At 35.3% G+C, this 15,375-nt stretch overlaps 1 protein-coding gene across 10 annotated transcripts in view; it reads right to left on the minus strand.

The window, feature by feature from the left end:
* fgf13a (fibroblast growth factor 13a) overlaps positions 1-15,375 on the minus strand; it is a 232,435-nt gene that overhangs the window by 201,901 nt on the left and 15,159 nt on the right. The window lies entirely within an intron of this gene.

Consider the following 15,375-nt stretch of genomic DNA (forward strand, 5'->3'; position numbering starts at 1 on the left):
GCGGGAAAGCTGTCCATATGGAGGTAAGTGTCCCGTAGCATTGTATATACAGAAATGTATATAGGGGCGTTTTCAGAATGAGACAATATTTCCTATTTAAGTTGCATAACCGAAGTGTAGTGCTGACATGTGAACACCTAAATCAAACTATTATCATTTTGTAGTATTTTTCACTACATTTTGCGACAGGACACACACACGGCAGTTGTCAGACATTTAATGACAAACAAATGAGAATGGCTTCAACCAATAGAGAGTACTTTTTTTTTTTTGGTGCAATTGGGAAATGATGACTATGCTGAGAATTCTTCACCATACCGTGTACTTTCATTCAGTACCTCAGAGTTCATCATGCGGTCATGAATGAAAAGTAAGAATACAATGGCACTCAAGGTGGCTTGTTGCTTGAGAATTTGTATCCGCCGTCATCTGTTTACACACAGTGTGAGAAATTAACAGCTGAACTGATAAGCTTGAACGTTTGTGTGAAATGCTGAAGGAAACTAGTGTCAAATGGTTACATAATGACATTAATCGAACTATGTACTATAACACACAAAACAGGAACATGAAAGGGACATTCAAAAAGCGACTTGTGTAATCACCTTAAACATATTATTGACTTCAGATTAAGGCAAATAATTAGATTACAAACATCCATGTAGACATAGTCAGCGAGCCGCTGTCACATGGGTAACAGAGTGAAACAGTTCCTTAAAGCTGAAAAGATAAAAATAATGTAATGGTGGCCCAAAGTCCTGACCTAAACCTGAGCTTTGCTTCATTCTGTACATCATATTCAACCTCCAGCAAAAGGAGTTATTCTCCCTCCACTGACCCATAATGAACTTTTCAAGGTGAAATGTATCCTCTCAAGCCTTGTTAGGCTTTATTACCTCCCTGTTGTTATTCGGCCACCTTTAATTTGTTCATGATCAGACTGTGACTAATCTGCAGAAGAAAACAGGCTAATAACATGTGACACACATACTGTATACACACACACAGTCACAACCACAGCTATTTTCATCTCACTCAACTCCTTAAATAGTAGGACTACACAGACTGGATGGATGGCATCTTGGCTCTTACACAGTAACAAAAGAATAATTGTGCCATTAAAGGTTCAAGTCCTGGGTTATGTGATTATTAGTCATGTGACCTCAATTTGCACTGCAGCCAAGATATAGACTTTCAGCCATTTATAAGCTGCCAAAGATCTGGAAGAGGAGAAAAGGATCTGGACCCAAGTGACCAATGGGAACTACAATTTAAAGCATGGTATTCAGTTACTGACCTCTTTATTGAACTACGGCAGGCAGTTTAGGATTTCCAACCACCCGATGCAAGAACGACAAGCTGTCTCAAATATCCTTCTTGCCACATAAATCACATCATCACTGTTCTATTTTAATGAGTTCAGCAGTTTTACATTAAACAGTACTGGTTATTATTATTTTTTATTTAATTAATTATTTTGATTATTTTGTGTACTATTAGTATTTTATTTGATCGTTTAATACATTTTTATTATTTATTTTGTTCATTTATTATTTGGTAATACTTTTTAAGGGTTCAAAATAATGCAATAGTTAAGCAATAATTAATGGTAATTTGGTCACAATTAAGCATTAGTTAAAAAACACTAGTAATTAATGGTTAACTTAACAAGTTTAGGTACCCGAATTATGCATTAGTTAAGCTCAATTCAACTTGTAAATCATGATTAACTTGTTCACAATTACGCATCAGTTAAGCATGAGCAAACACGTCATTCACGATTAAACGAACATGTAGTACAATTTGATAAGCTGTATATTATTTGTTTTTATTCATTGTTCATTTAATTAACTGAACAACACACTAGTAATTATGTTTAATTGGTTTGCAATAGATTGGCTAAAAGTGGTTTTGCAATATATGGCTAAAATAAACACAGTTTATTCTCATGTCCTAAAGTTATGTCCACATTGAATATCACTCAGATGTCTTTATTAGGGCTAAAATGTGATAAATACAGTGCCAATAAAGGCAATTTGACCCTTTATTGTGAAGTGAAAGTTATATTAACATAATTCAGTACTCTTAAAATGCTGTTAGCCATTAATTACTAGTGTTTTTGCTATTTACTAATGCCTAATTAGTTAGTTTATATTAACTCACAGTGCATTAACTAATATTAAAAAGAATGAATTTGGATTTTAATTTTGATCTATGATTAATAAAAGCTGTACGAGTACTGTTCATTATTAGTTCATGTTTGTAAATACGTAAAGTGAAGAACTCTTGTTGTAAAGTGTGTTCCAAAATTCTTGTAATTTTCAACTCTACAATAAAAGAGTATTTAACAAGTTCATAGCTAGCCTATTAAAACAGGTGGTTCTTTTTTCTCAAAAAGTAGACCTTTTTGCAGTTATTCGCCTTAACTTTCTAAACTTTATTAATATATATAGTTCAAATACTGCATTTTAGTGACTTTTAAAGCACCAGGAGGAAACCCACGCGAACACAGGAGAACATGCAACCTTCACACAGAAATGCCAACTGACCCCGCCATGGATCGAACCAGCGACCTTCTTGCTGCTAGGCGATCGTGCTACCCACTGCACCATTATGACACCACCATATTATTTTCTGTTTACAAAAATGTACTTATTCACAAATGTGTATTACTTTATTACAGTTTTACAAATTAATAATGCAATGAGATTACAATTTTAAATGAGTTTTTTTTTACAAAGAAAAACAAAAACATACTTTATTATCATCCACCATTAAAAACAAAACACAGGAATCTATTAAAACTTGTTTTAAATTCAAAACTGTAGCCTATTGGCAAACAACGAACTGGCCAGTACATCTACTCAGTCAGAATTTGTCAATCAAAATAATAATTAATAATAAATTTGTCTTAAAGTCTTCTTCTGTTGGTTATTTTCACAATTTATGATGGAATACTGTCAAAAATGGGACAAATGAGGTCCTATAGGGGCCAAATTCTGGACATTGTCAGTGAACCACCCGAACCCGACCTGGCTATGGGCCTGTCTAAGAAACAAAATCACCTCACCACCAGCATTTTCTTTCTTTCTTCCTTTTTTTATTTTATTTTTTTCAAGTGGACTGAGACCTATCTTTTCAGGGCCACTTGTTTGAAACGCCAGGGCTCAGATGGCAGTGTTCACAAATGTACGTGAACCACACTAACAGAGCAATCACTTGTAAAGGGCAGGTGCTTCTGCAGACTTGGCCGTCCATTTATACCCATTACCAGAGAAACCAAAACAAGATACCTTGAACCCACTTGTTTCGGAGAGCAGAGAGTCATTCTCCTAATCTGATAACAGCAAAATACTTGTCAATCACTTAGTGAGAGACTTGACCGCTAATTCACAAACAACTTGTCTTCTGTTGGCTCTGCGGCAGAAAATTAAATCCCATTAAGCGGTGACGCGCTCAGGCCCGAGGGGAAGTGTAATTAAACAAAGCACAATATCCACAGCAGGTTCAGAGAGCGAGCAGGCTGCTCAGGGTGTCATTGACACAGGTACATAAATCAACAAGGTGCTGGGATGCTTTCACATCTCAACCACTGCTGCTGTACTTCAAATGTCATGCGAGATGGAGGCAAAATATTTGTCAGCACAGGTGACATGGATCACTGGACATTGTGCAGCAATGCTTGTCGCAGTAATTATGCACTTGCTAGCGCCTGTGTATCCGCAAGGTTTATACTTGCTCTGGAGACCAATAATGAAACTAAGCTGCAGGACATAGAGGAACAAAATAACTCCTCTGCACTTGCAAAATCAGGTGCATTATGAATGTGACCTTGTTAGAAGCCTGTCTCATCTCTAAAAGTCATATTTGCTTTCAAGTACCGTTACCTCAAGGTTTGGAGTGAAAGAGTGATTGACAAATTATGACAAAGCAATTCAACACAAAACTACAGACACATGAAATCAGTGTGTGTGTGTGTGTGCGCGTGTGTCTACATTTGCCACATTTACATTACATGATGAGCCAGTTCTGATATTTTTTCTCCCATGTGGTAGAGATGGGATATGACCCACGAATGTAAAAGTAGGAAAAATGGGTTGTGATATTCTCAGATCAGTTTCGGACCTCTTTCATATATAGAAATAAATCTGAGAAGTCCGTCTGCTGGATTGAATATTTGAGTCAATGTTAGTCATATTGAACATCACTGCAGAAGTGATGGTGGGGAAACACATTAACTCAGGTGAACCCCAGCTGTGATCACACCTTTTCGATGGTGCAGTGGAGAATAGAGCTTTAAGTCATGCTGTGTTTCATAGTTTGCTGACCTTTATAAAGATGGTGCAGAAAGTAAAAAAGCTTATGTTTGGAGATTCATCTGCATCCACTGCAAATTGTAGCATTTTTAACTTTGCGACAAAGTTTACTTTAGTCTTTTGTATTTAAGCCTCATATAAGTTTACATTTTTGCTACATTATTATAATTTTTTTATAATTATTTTACATTGTTTTCACCGTTAATTAATAGGACAGAAGAGAGTATAGAGAGAGGCAAAGAATAAGCATAGGACCTTAAGAAGTGAACATTACCGTGAACACCTGCGTGCCATCGGTCGACACACTAACCACTACGCCATTATCACCAACTTTTGCTACATTATTGATTTGAATTTTTTTAAAAATGTATTATTTTAAATATGCTTGATTATCAAGTCAAACTTCAATTTAATGATTTTATAATGAATTATAACATGTTATTTAAAAAAGAAGAGAAAAATATATATTTTAACATTTAAAGAAGCACATATCCAAAAGAGACATTTATTATATAGATTTTGCTGCAGACAGAGTTGGATATAATGTGTTCCACAGTAACTGCATTCTAATAAAATTTTTTGAGGAAAGCAGTAATGTAACTAATCACATTTTACATTTTTGTAAATTGATTACAGTTACTAAAGTCAATGTTATTGTGTTACTTACGTTACAAATATAGTTTGTAGAAGAAATAAATGCATCTTTTAAATCACGTTATCTGCTGCAACATCAGTTATTATGTATGCGCTTATTTTTTTAATTGCTGGAAAACGTGAGCTTAAATGGTTGCTGTCGAGAGTGGCTGCTTCTTCAAGTGGAAATACAGACATTACTTTAAATTCATTGGGCATAAAACTAAAATATTGCTGTGAAATTCAGCCTTTGTCCAGTCTCTAAAGAACTTTCAACTGTTTTTAACTTGACCAGCAACTTGATCAAGCACTTGAACAGAAAGCCTACAATACTCGTCATCAAGGAGGACACCGGCGAATAAAAACCAACGGCCTAACTCAGCCTAAAAAGGCCAAATTGAATTTTTGTACAGGATCAAGAGTGAAGGTAATGTGAGGAGAAGCATATACCCATTCACATATTATGTCTTTTGCTTGCACACATATTAGGAGTGCATATTGCACTTGCTTACATTTCCCAGGCGCACACAGTTGAAAACCACGAGTCATATGACAAGAACTGACCAATCAGCTTCATTCTTTGTATGGAATATTCACATTTAGGTAGACTAATTACTTCAGAAAAACACAAAACACTCAAACTCTGCAGTGCTTTTTTGTACTATGGATGTCAATGGTTACAGGTATCCAGTTTTCTTCTGAATTTCTTCTTTTGTGTTAAAAAAGAACAACAGGTTTGGAACAAGTGAATGATGAGAGAATTTAAGTTTTGGGTGAACTATTTAAGTCTTTTGAATATGTCAAGCCGTTCTGATCAACCCATTGTAATGTTTTTCAGTGAATATTTAATTACTGAAAGAGCTGCAGTTTATTGTGTATTTGTATAGGTATATTTGATATGTTTTAAAAGTAACTTCAAAGTAAAGTAATTACTAATGTGATTACTTTTTACATGAAGTAATTAGTAATGTAATCAGATTACAATTTTCCAGTAGTAATCAGTAATTTGTAATCTATTACTTTTTTTTAAAGTAACTAACCAAACACATGCTGCAGAGAAAAACTGGTTTAAAAATTGGAACAACATGAGTAAAAACCAATAATGCTAATTTAACTTGAACTTACGGTAAGATAGAATCTTTGCAAACAAAACATAAACATAAGAAACAGAACAATGGTTGTGGATAAATCTCCATGCTAAATTCCCAGAGTTGACACAAGTTACTGCACTCTCAATTGCCCTATTGTACTTCATAAACATACAAGTGGTGCCTTCGTCCATAAATGACACTAAACGAAGCGGCTTATCTTTATATCAACAAATGGCACAAAAAAGCATTTCTAAATCTCAAACAATTCCATTCAGACCTGTAATCCAAAATCCTGAACTGCCACGTAATCCCACACCTCCAAAAAAAAAACACTGATGTCCTCTGAATCGGGCCATTAGTGTAATGAAAGAATCCAACAAATAATACCAATAACTAGATCAGTAGGACTCGTTATGAATGATTATTTCAGAGATTATGACACATTCCAACATAATACCCAACATACTGTGCTCAAAACACTAGAAACAGATATAAAAATTAAAATATTCAACACAAAATGGCAGATTATCCTCAACAATAAAGGCTTTGTTATAACTAAATGGAGAAGAGGAACTGGATGAGGAAGGCCAAGAGGTTGAATATTCTCGATTTAGAGGATGTGTGGTTGTGGCCTACATGCACAACACTGAGAGACTGATTGGGTTTTAATCCCCATAAATGCATTGCTGCATAAATCCCATTAGAACCATCACTGGGCCACTGCTGACATCAGTCATAATATGAAAACTTCAGAACAATGGGTTATTTAGGGTCACTCACTCCCTCTATTTCTCTCTCTCAGCCATTTCATTCTCATCAATTGTTTTATTCATGGACTTGAACTTCTTTGTGAACTCTGCATTGACGTAACATCTTATAATAAAATGTCTAAATTATCCAAACACAATTCAACATTGAACGAAAGCGTAACTCCCAAGTTTAAAGGTGAATGGGGTTGGATAAAAATATAGACTACAACGTATAATAAAGTGTTCTTTAAATCACAGTTTTACGATCAAACTTAGGACAAACCAGAGCTGTAATCATTTTTAACTATTACACTCTGAGGAACTAAGTGCAAAACTGTCAGTGGAATGGTACACTTTCACATTTGTACCCAATAAAGATGCATATTAAAACCTTTAAAGTAGTACATTTTAAAAGAGTACAGTCACAGTGACAGCTTTTGCACCTTTGGCACTAGCAATGTGTGTATATATATATATATATATATATATATATATATATATATATATATATATATATATGTATTCAATATCATAAGTTTTTTTAAATCATTTTTGAATATTCAAGCTGTCAAAGCAAGCATTTTTTTAATAGATGTCTAATAGACATCTTGACTAAAACCAGGCTAAATTTGGGCAATCAGTGAAAATCTAATACGCCAATAAGAATAGGCTAAAACTAGACTATTCATCAACTAAACAGAAATGAATGACTACACATATAAAGTCTTTCTAGTTTGTCTATTTGACGACTGGTCTAGTTTTGGGCTATTCTTAGATGGATTAGATTTTCACTGGCAGCCCAAGTTTAGCCTTGTTTTAGACAAGCTGTCTACGTTTCGCTGTCTATTAGATGTCTATTAAACACAAAATTGTTTGCTGTCTGTTTACATGACGCCACTGTTAATCAGGTCGTCTGACTAAGGCCTTGACTGTGACCTTCTGATCGGAGCAGTTCAAACTATAATTTATAAATTGCCATCTAAGGAAAAGCTGATTTCCCCAGGAACTTAGAGGGTAGCTTTGACTTCCACTGAGTTCAGTGGCTTCCCGAGCTCTGGATTACTGCTCACTCACATCAACACAGGTTCTTGAAGACTTTAAGGTCACAGCATTTAATTAAGATCAGTCACCTGGCAACTTTGTGCTCTTCTGCATTTGAAGGTGACATAAGCATGACTTGCTTGAATATTAATTCCTGCATGAATATTTATCCCACTTTAGCATTAAAAATTGTTATAGGGGACATATTATGCCACCCTTAATAAGATGTTAAATACATCTCCGATGCCTCCAGAATGTGTTTTTGAAGTTTCAGATGAAAATAACTTATTTGTTATGACGGGGCAAATTAGCTTCTCTTTGAGTGTGAGCAAAAACACTGCATTTTTGTGTATACCCCTTTAAATCCTGGTGCTTTCCAAAAGAGGGAGCAGATTTTTATTCTGACACTGCAGAAACAACAAAACAAGTGAATCTCATGCAGCCAAAATTATAGATACGTTTAGATAGTAAATTAAAATCTTACATGTCCAAACTGAAATCAAACGTTGATGGAAAGAAATCTTTCCCGAATGCTAAGTGAAAACAATTATGTACACTACCTGACAAAAGTCTTGTCGTCTATATAAATTTTAGGAAGAGGAAAAAATAACTTGACTTCTAGTTGATCATTTGGTATCAGAAGTGGCGTACATGAAAGGCGAAGGCCTCTAGATTAGGCTTATTTTACCAAAATAAAATATGATCTTGCCTTGATTTTTAATTATTTAACAGTATTTAACAGTGGACAGTGTGGTCTGAGCTTAAAGAACTCCAACCATACATCTCTGCAATAATTAAAATAATTTATTAATAAAGTCATCTGGAATGGCAAAGAAAGTATTCTTGCAGGACTCTAGAGTTCATCAAGATTGTTTGGATCTATTTTCAATGCCTCCTTCTTTATCTTACCCCAGACATGCTCAATAATGTTCATTCTGGTGACTGGGCTGGCCAATCCTGAAGCCCCTTGACCTTCTTTGCTTTCAGGAACTTTGATGTGGAGGCTTAAATATGAAAAGGAGTGCTACCCAAGGTAATGGGTTGCTCTATTTTCATGTTTTCTGAGTTGGAAGATGCACCAGAAACCAGATTATAGCACTTACACACACAAAAAAATCTGATGATATGTCCCCTTTAACTATTATGCAAGCTGACAAAAGTGAAGAGAGGCACTTGAAACGTTATGACTGTTCTCCAAAACAAACAAAAGCCAGATTTGCATTATTTTCCTCTCTCCTCTGGCATGTTTTCAGGCTGCTGTTTTGACAAGCACTAGGGTCTTCTAAGGCGTTGAAGCGAGAAACGGCCGGCCGATCAGAAAGCACTAATCGTGCTGCTTCACCGGCGCGGCCGTCATTGACGAGGTGGAGGGAACAGCTATAAAGACAGGCCCGCGACATTCCCAAACATTTCAGAGAGCAAGGCGCGATGCAGAGTGACAGCTCTCTAATGCAGATGGAGTCTTGCTCTAGGGCTGCACGCTGAGATTTCTGTCAGTGTTGAGGAAGATGTAAACTGGAGTGTGGAACGCTGTCTAAAATCACACTGTCCTTATGCAGCCTTTACCAAACATTTACTAAACAAATGGTAGGCAATCAATTACATTTGGGGGCGACATGGTGGCGCAGTGGTTAGCACTGTCACCTCACAGCAAGAAGGTTGCTCTGTTACAAAGTATTTCTATGTCAAATGTATTCAACTTTAAAAATGTACAAAATATGGCCAAATGTGTTATGAAATAATTTTCCATGGTGATTTTCACAGGTGTATTACTAATATTTGAAATTATATATTGCAGTTGTCACGATTACCAGCGATCCAGCCTGTGCATATTGCTGGTAAACACACAGTATTGCATAGAACTACAAATCTGCCAGCAAAAGAACTACAAGATCCAGTCATGCACCACTCACATACCTGGCCTAGATCCTGTCTGATTGCAAACACTCACAGCTGAAGCCGCTCATGAACTGATTACTAGGACTATAAAGACAGCACCTTATTGTGTGTGTGTTAAGTCCTAAGTAGTTTCGAAATACTGTTGTGGACATTACGACGCGGTTTCCCTTGCCTTCCGTGTTTAGAGCTTGTTTTGTTTGTTTACGTTGTGTGCTGCCTGCCTTCTAATCTATTGGCTGTTATTTTGACTATGACTCTGGATTGCCCATACACTTCTGTTTGTTCCTGTATTGACCACGGCTTGCCTGACCACTATGTTTAATAAAACCTGCAAAAGTAGCCTCACTCCATTATCCCACGTCACGTCACAATACAGCAGTGTTGTGTTAAGTTCTTTATTTGTTAAGACATTATCTGCTTTTCTACAGCTTTTTTATTATTATTTGTTCATTTATTTAGCTTACAGTGTGCTATGTTGTTACATCTTTATTCAGTAAATAATAAATAAAGGTAAATAGTAAAACTGCATTAATTAATGAAGCAAGTGTATATACAGTTGAAGTCAGAATTATTAGCCCCCCTGAATTATTAGCACCCTGTTTATTTTTTTCCCCAATTTCTGTTTAGCAGAGAGAAGATTTTTTGCAACACATTTCTAAATATAATAGTATTAAATTGACTCATTTCTAATAACTGATTTATTTTTATCTTTGCCATGATGACAGTAAATAATATTTTACTACATATTTTTCAAGACACTTCTATACAGCTTAAAGTGACATTTAAAAGCTTAACTAGGTTAATTAGAATAATTATCCGATTAGGGTAATTAGGCAAGTTATTGTAAAACAATGTTTTTTTTTCTGTAGACTATCAGGAAAATATATAGCTTAAAGGGCCTAATAACTTTGACCTTAAAATTGCTTTTTAAAAAATAAATACTGCTTTTATTTTAGCCTAAATAAAACAAATAACAATTTTTCCAGAAGAAAAAATATTATCAGACGTACTGTGAAAATTTCCTTGCTCTAAACATTATTTGGAAAATATTTTACAAAGAAAAAAAAATTCAAAGGGGGGCTAGTAATTCTGACTTCAACTGTATTTGAAGCAAGAAAGCAATGAAATTAATAAAATAACTAATTATGAAAAATTCCATAAAGAGCCATGAAATTGTAATTATATTATTATTAGAATAATATTGATGGGGTCAAGTGACAGATAATGATGCTGAAATTTGCTATTATTTTAAAAAAGATTTTGGAATTTGTTTTGCTTTATTGTGATTAGACAGAAGTTGTACAGAAAGTAAAGTTGGAAAGACAAAGAAGGGTAGTGGTATTACTGTATTTATCAAATGCAACTTTGGTGAGAATTTTAGCATTTTAATGGTGCTTAATTTTAAGGACCTTATAGTCCGTATCCAAGATGGCGGCGCGTCCAAATGCAGCAACTTCTCGCGGCCCACAAAACGGTGCTCTTGAACCCATTGCAGACACTTTCTTAATCACTCCATGTCTCTTGAAAACATTGTGCATTTAGATTATGTGCTTTATACATGTGAGTGGGCTTGACAAACCACCTGTAGAAACACTCTTCTCTCTTATGCACCTGACACTTTATCTAAACTCAATCTTACAAGAACTCAACAAGGAAAACAATGTTTTTTTTAAACGTACCACAATCATGTTGCACTGCATATACAACCTTAAATAACGCTTGCTCAATATTAAACCTTAAATACCACTTTTGCACAATATTCCCCTTTGATAGCTCTCTTGCACAATACCCTGCTCAACATTGTTCATTCTCATGTAAAAGTACTTGTACCTGTCTTATGTGTATAGTATCTAATAGTACAGGATATGTTAGTTATGCATAGGTTTTTTTAATAGCTCTTATATCCAGTGCTGTTTTTGTATTTATGATTAAATTATGTAGCACTGTTGTTCTGTGAGACACAACATGTTCACACATGTTGCAGAATGACGATAAAGCTTGACTTGACTCAATATAAAAATTCAATCGACCCCAAACTTTTGAACAGAACAGTTTATTAAACTGGATAACATATTGTTACTTAGTACTTTTTGCAATATTATGCAATTCTTCCATTCAGGAATGCAGAAGTAATGCATTTTTTTGCTTAATTTACAGACTATCAATGTTTCCTCTCATTTAAAGCATAAAATGTGGGTGGCAACATACAAACAAAAAGTTCAGAGTCTCCTCTTTAATGTTACGTCTACCATTTAACCTACTGAAACAAGCCACTGTTCAAAGCATTCCTTTATAAACAAGTCATAAGTCCAGCAGATCAAGGAAGCTTGTTTTTATTCCACCTCCAGTCACACTATCAGTGAATGTTTCTGCAGCAGTCGGGGTGCCGCTATGCCAAGAAGATTAGAGCAGGTGTCAGAGCGGGGCACAAAAAAATGAGAAAAAAAACATAGGCTTCTGCTGCTTTGTGATTAATGAAGCCTCTCTAAATTATGCTCTGGATGCCTATTGATTTGGCACCGCATCTGCCCTGGAGATGAATTCATCTGCAAGAAAATATGAAAGACTTGCAAGCCCTGCTCAGCTGGTCCGGAGCCTGTGGCATTCATCCTCGGGCTAATTAGCGTGTGCTGTAGTCATGTGCCCTTGAGCATTCAGCACCGCTGGCCTGAATTACAGTACAGCGCTAGACTGATATTTATCAAGCCCTAAATAAGACACATATGGCTAGAAAATATGAATGAAGTCAGAGAAAGATTTTAACCAATAACTGGACTCAAGGTTTGATTTGAGGAGTCGTGAAATTTTAAAACAAAAGCCAAATCAAATAAGTTAAAACCAACAACAAAAGTTACAAAGCTCTTTCCATTTAAAATGATATGCAACCAAATCAAGATGCAGTACCTATACATGCTGCATTAGGAGTTTTTAATCTAAATTAGGTTCTATAGTTTCAAACTTCAAGGCAAAACAGAATGTTCTTAAATATTGGCTTACTACATAAAACATTTCTAAAGGAAACAGCAGACGAGCGGAATGAGAAGCAAATTGACACTCTGCCAGCAGTTTGTGCTTATGAACAGCATTGATATAAAGTGTTTCCTGGGTTACCGCTGTAAACAAACAGCGTTGTACCTATGAATGTTATGAACTTTATAATGGATTGTTCACAGGAAAGAAAAAGCTGTGTAAATTGTTCTAAAGACAGTCAGTTCTTCTCAGAGATTCACTCATATACAGTACTTTAATTGTTCCATGATTTGTTTGGCATCTCATCTGATTTGAATCATCTCATATTTGAATCAATTTTCAACCAGTTCTTGGTTCATCATTACATCCCAAAGTCTCAAAAAAATGTTATATTTAGGGATGGGATATTTGCAAACATCAGGACAGACTCAATCTTGCATTAATAATGTGAACACCATAAGGAGCCATCCATACAGAGCCGGTTTTTCCAGTTCAGTGTGCTACTTTTCCATTGTTTTTCTATTTAAACACATGCTTGATGGATGTGCATAACCATTATGATCACACAAGTGATCATGCAGTGCCTCGCACATGAGCGCCATGTTTTTTGAAGGCAGTGTCAAAGTAAGAGAACTTTTGCATGCAGCGCCACTCATCAATGCCAGTTCCAAAGCAGTGGACCAACCAGAACTAGTATTCTAAGGGTGATAAGCTACCATTCACAGGTGCTCAAGTGGAATAAATCTGCATACCCAGGTGCTCTATGCCAGGGTTCCCAAACTTTTTAGCCCGCGACCCCCAAAACAACAATGCCAGTGACTTGCGACCCCCAATATCTTCTAAAGTGGTTATTACAGAAACCTTGCATGCAATGGCGCGCACACACACCAATAAACCCAAGTCTATTCTTCGTTGAATTTTTTTAAAATATATGTCAGTGTTGTAAATGTGCCAGAAAGCTTAATCTGGTATTTTAAAATCAATCTGCTGCATCTGATGCTATTGTTTTGTCTTATATATAATGCAATTACCCCAATGATCGCAATCCAATAGAACTAGTAGTTATAAGCTACCATAGTAACTATATACAGTAGTAATTATAACGACTATTTTTTTCTTTTCAGTAGGTTATGGATAAAATAAGGTCATTCTTATGGTTTAATAAAAATAAATAGATTTTTGGAGATCCCCAGGCGAGCCCCCTTCATTGTACCGTGACCCCTCGGGGGGTCCCGACCCCCACTTTGAGAACCACTACTCTAGGCCAAGGATGGATTTTTAAAATCCATTTCTGAGTGATGCTTCTTGCATTTCTAAATGCAATGACATGTTCTGTTTAAATGGCATCTATTGTATCTGTTAGTTGAACATGATTTTTATTTGCATTCAAGAAGGTTTACATTTTTCCTTTTCTTTTAAAATCAGTTCTTGATTTCTTGGAAACTGAACCTATTATTTGGTGCACATATTGTTTTAGTTTAACTATATTGGTTTCTGTAAATTAATGACTTAAAGGGGACCTAATATGCTCAAAACACCCCACAAATCATTTGTATGACTCTTTGAAACTACTTCTTTTATGCTTTGATCCAAATTGTGTAATTTGGTGACTGTCGCTTTAAATTCAAATGAAACTGTGTTCTTTTCAAAAGAGGGGGAGCTACAAATGCATGTGTGTCAGCATAGTGGCAGCTTGAAAAACAAAACTAATATCCTATGCTAATGAGGGAGAGATCGTCACTAATGGAGAGGCTTCCCCCCTCCGATGACATGTAGAAAGGTAGAATGTCATAGCGTGTTTTCATACTATTTTTATGAAGTGTGATTATAACAAACAAATTAATTAATATATTTTTACCATTAGCAGCCCGTTATAATCACAGACTGTTGCCACACAATATATAAAAGGCATTTATAAAAGCTATTTTTGCATAATAGGTCCTCTTTAATTATCTGATGTTGAGTCACAATTATAATTTTTTGTGACTGAATCGACCTGATGTCTTTATTCTCCACTGGCCTGAGGTGTTTTATGGGTCATATCAAAAGGCAATAACCTTAAAGGGGCTAAAGTATATGCAGAATTCAAGAACAATCATTAATAGCGACACCAGTGGCTGTTAAGTGAACTGCAGAAAAAAATGCCTTGCTCATGATCGCATTGCACCTGTAAAGTAGAAGAGACTAAATAAAATGTTATGCCTAATGCACTAAACTGAAATTAGCTTTGCAGCAAAATATAGTTAATCACAATTCTGCCTTTTACTCCACTTCACTTGTTCTAAACCAGTTTGAGTTTTGCATTTCTTCTATTAAATACAAATATATTGAAAATGTTTGAAACCTGTAACTATTGACTTAAATAGCATTTGTTTTTGCTACTATGGAAGTCAATAGTTACAGGTTTCCAACATTCTTCAATATATATTATTTTGTGTAAAATAGAACAAAGAACGTTTTAGCGCTTTTGTAACAGATTTTAAAGCACATAGGGTGAGTAAATTAATTTTGGGGTGAACTATCCCTTTAAAAATTCATTCAGACACTGTCCGCACTACTGAAAGTGCTTATGTGCAATTCACTTTTCTCTCAATAAGTAAATTAGCACACAAGAAAAAACACAATAGTGAGAAATGAGCAGTAAGAAAACATCTAATCATAGCAATATGTATTTGT

This window comes from Danio rerio, chromosome 14, assembly GCF_049306965.1.
Source record: "Danio rerio strain Tuebingen ecotype United States chromosome 14, GRCz12tu, whole genome shotgun sequence".
NCBI classification, from domain to species: Eukaryota; Metazoa; Chordata; class Actinopteri; order Cypriniformes; family Danionidae; genus Danio; species Danio rerio.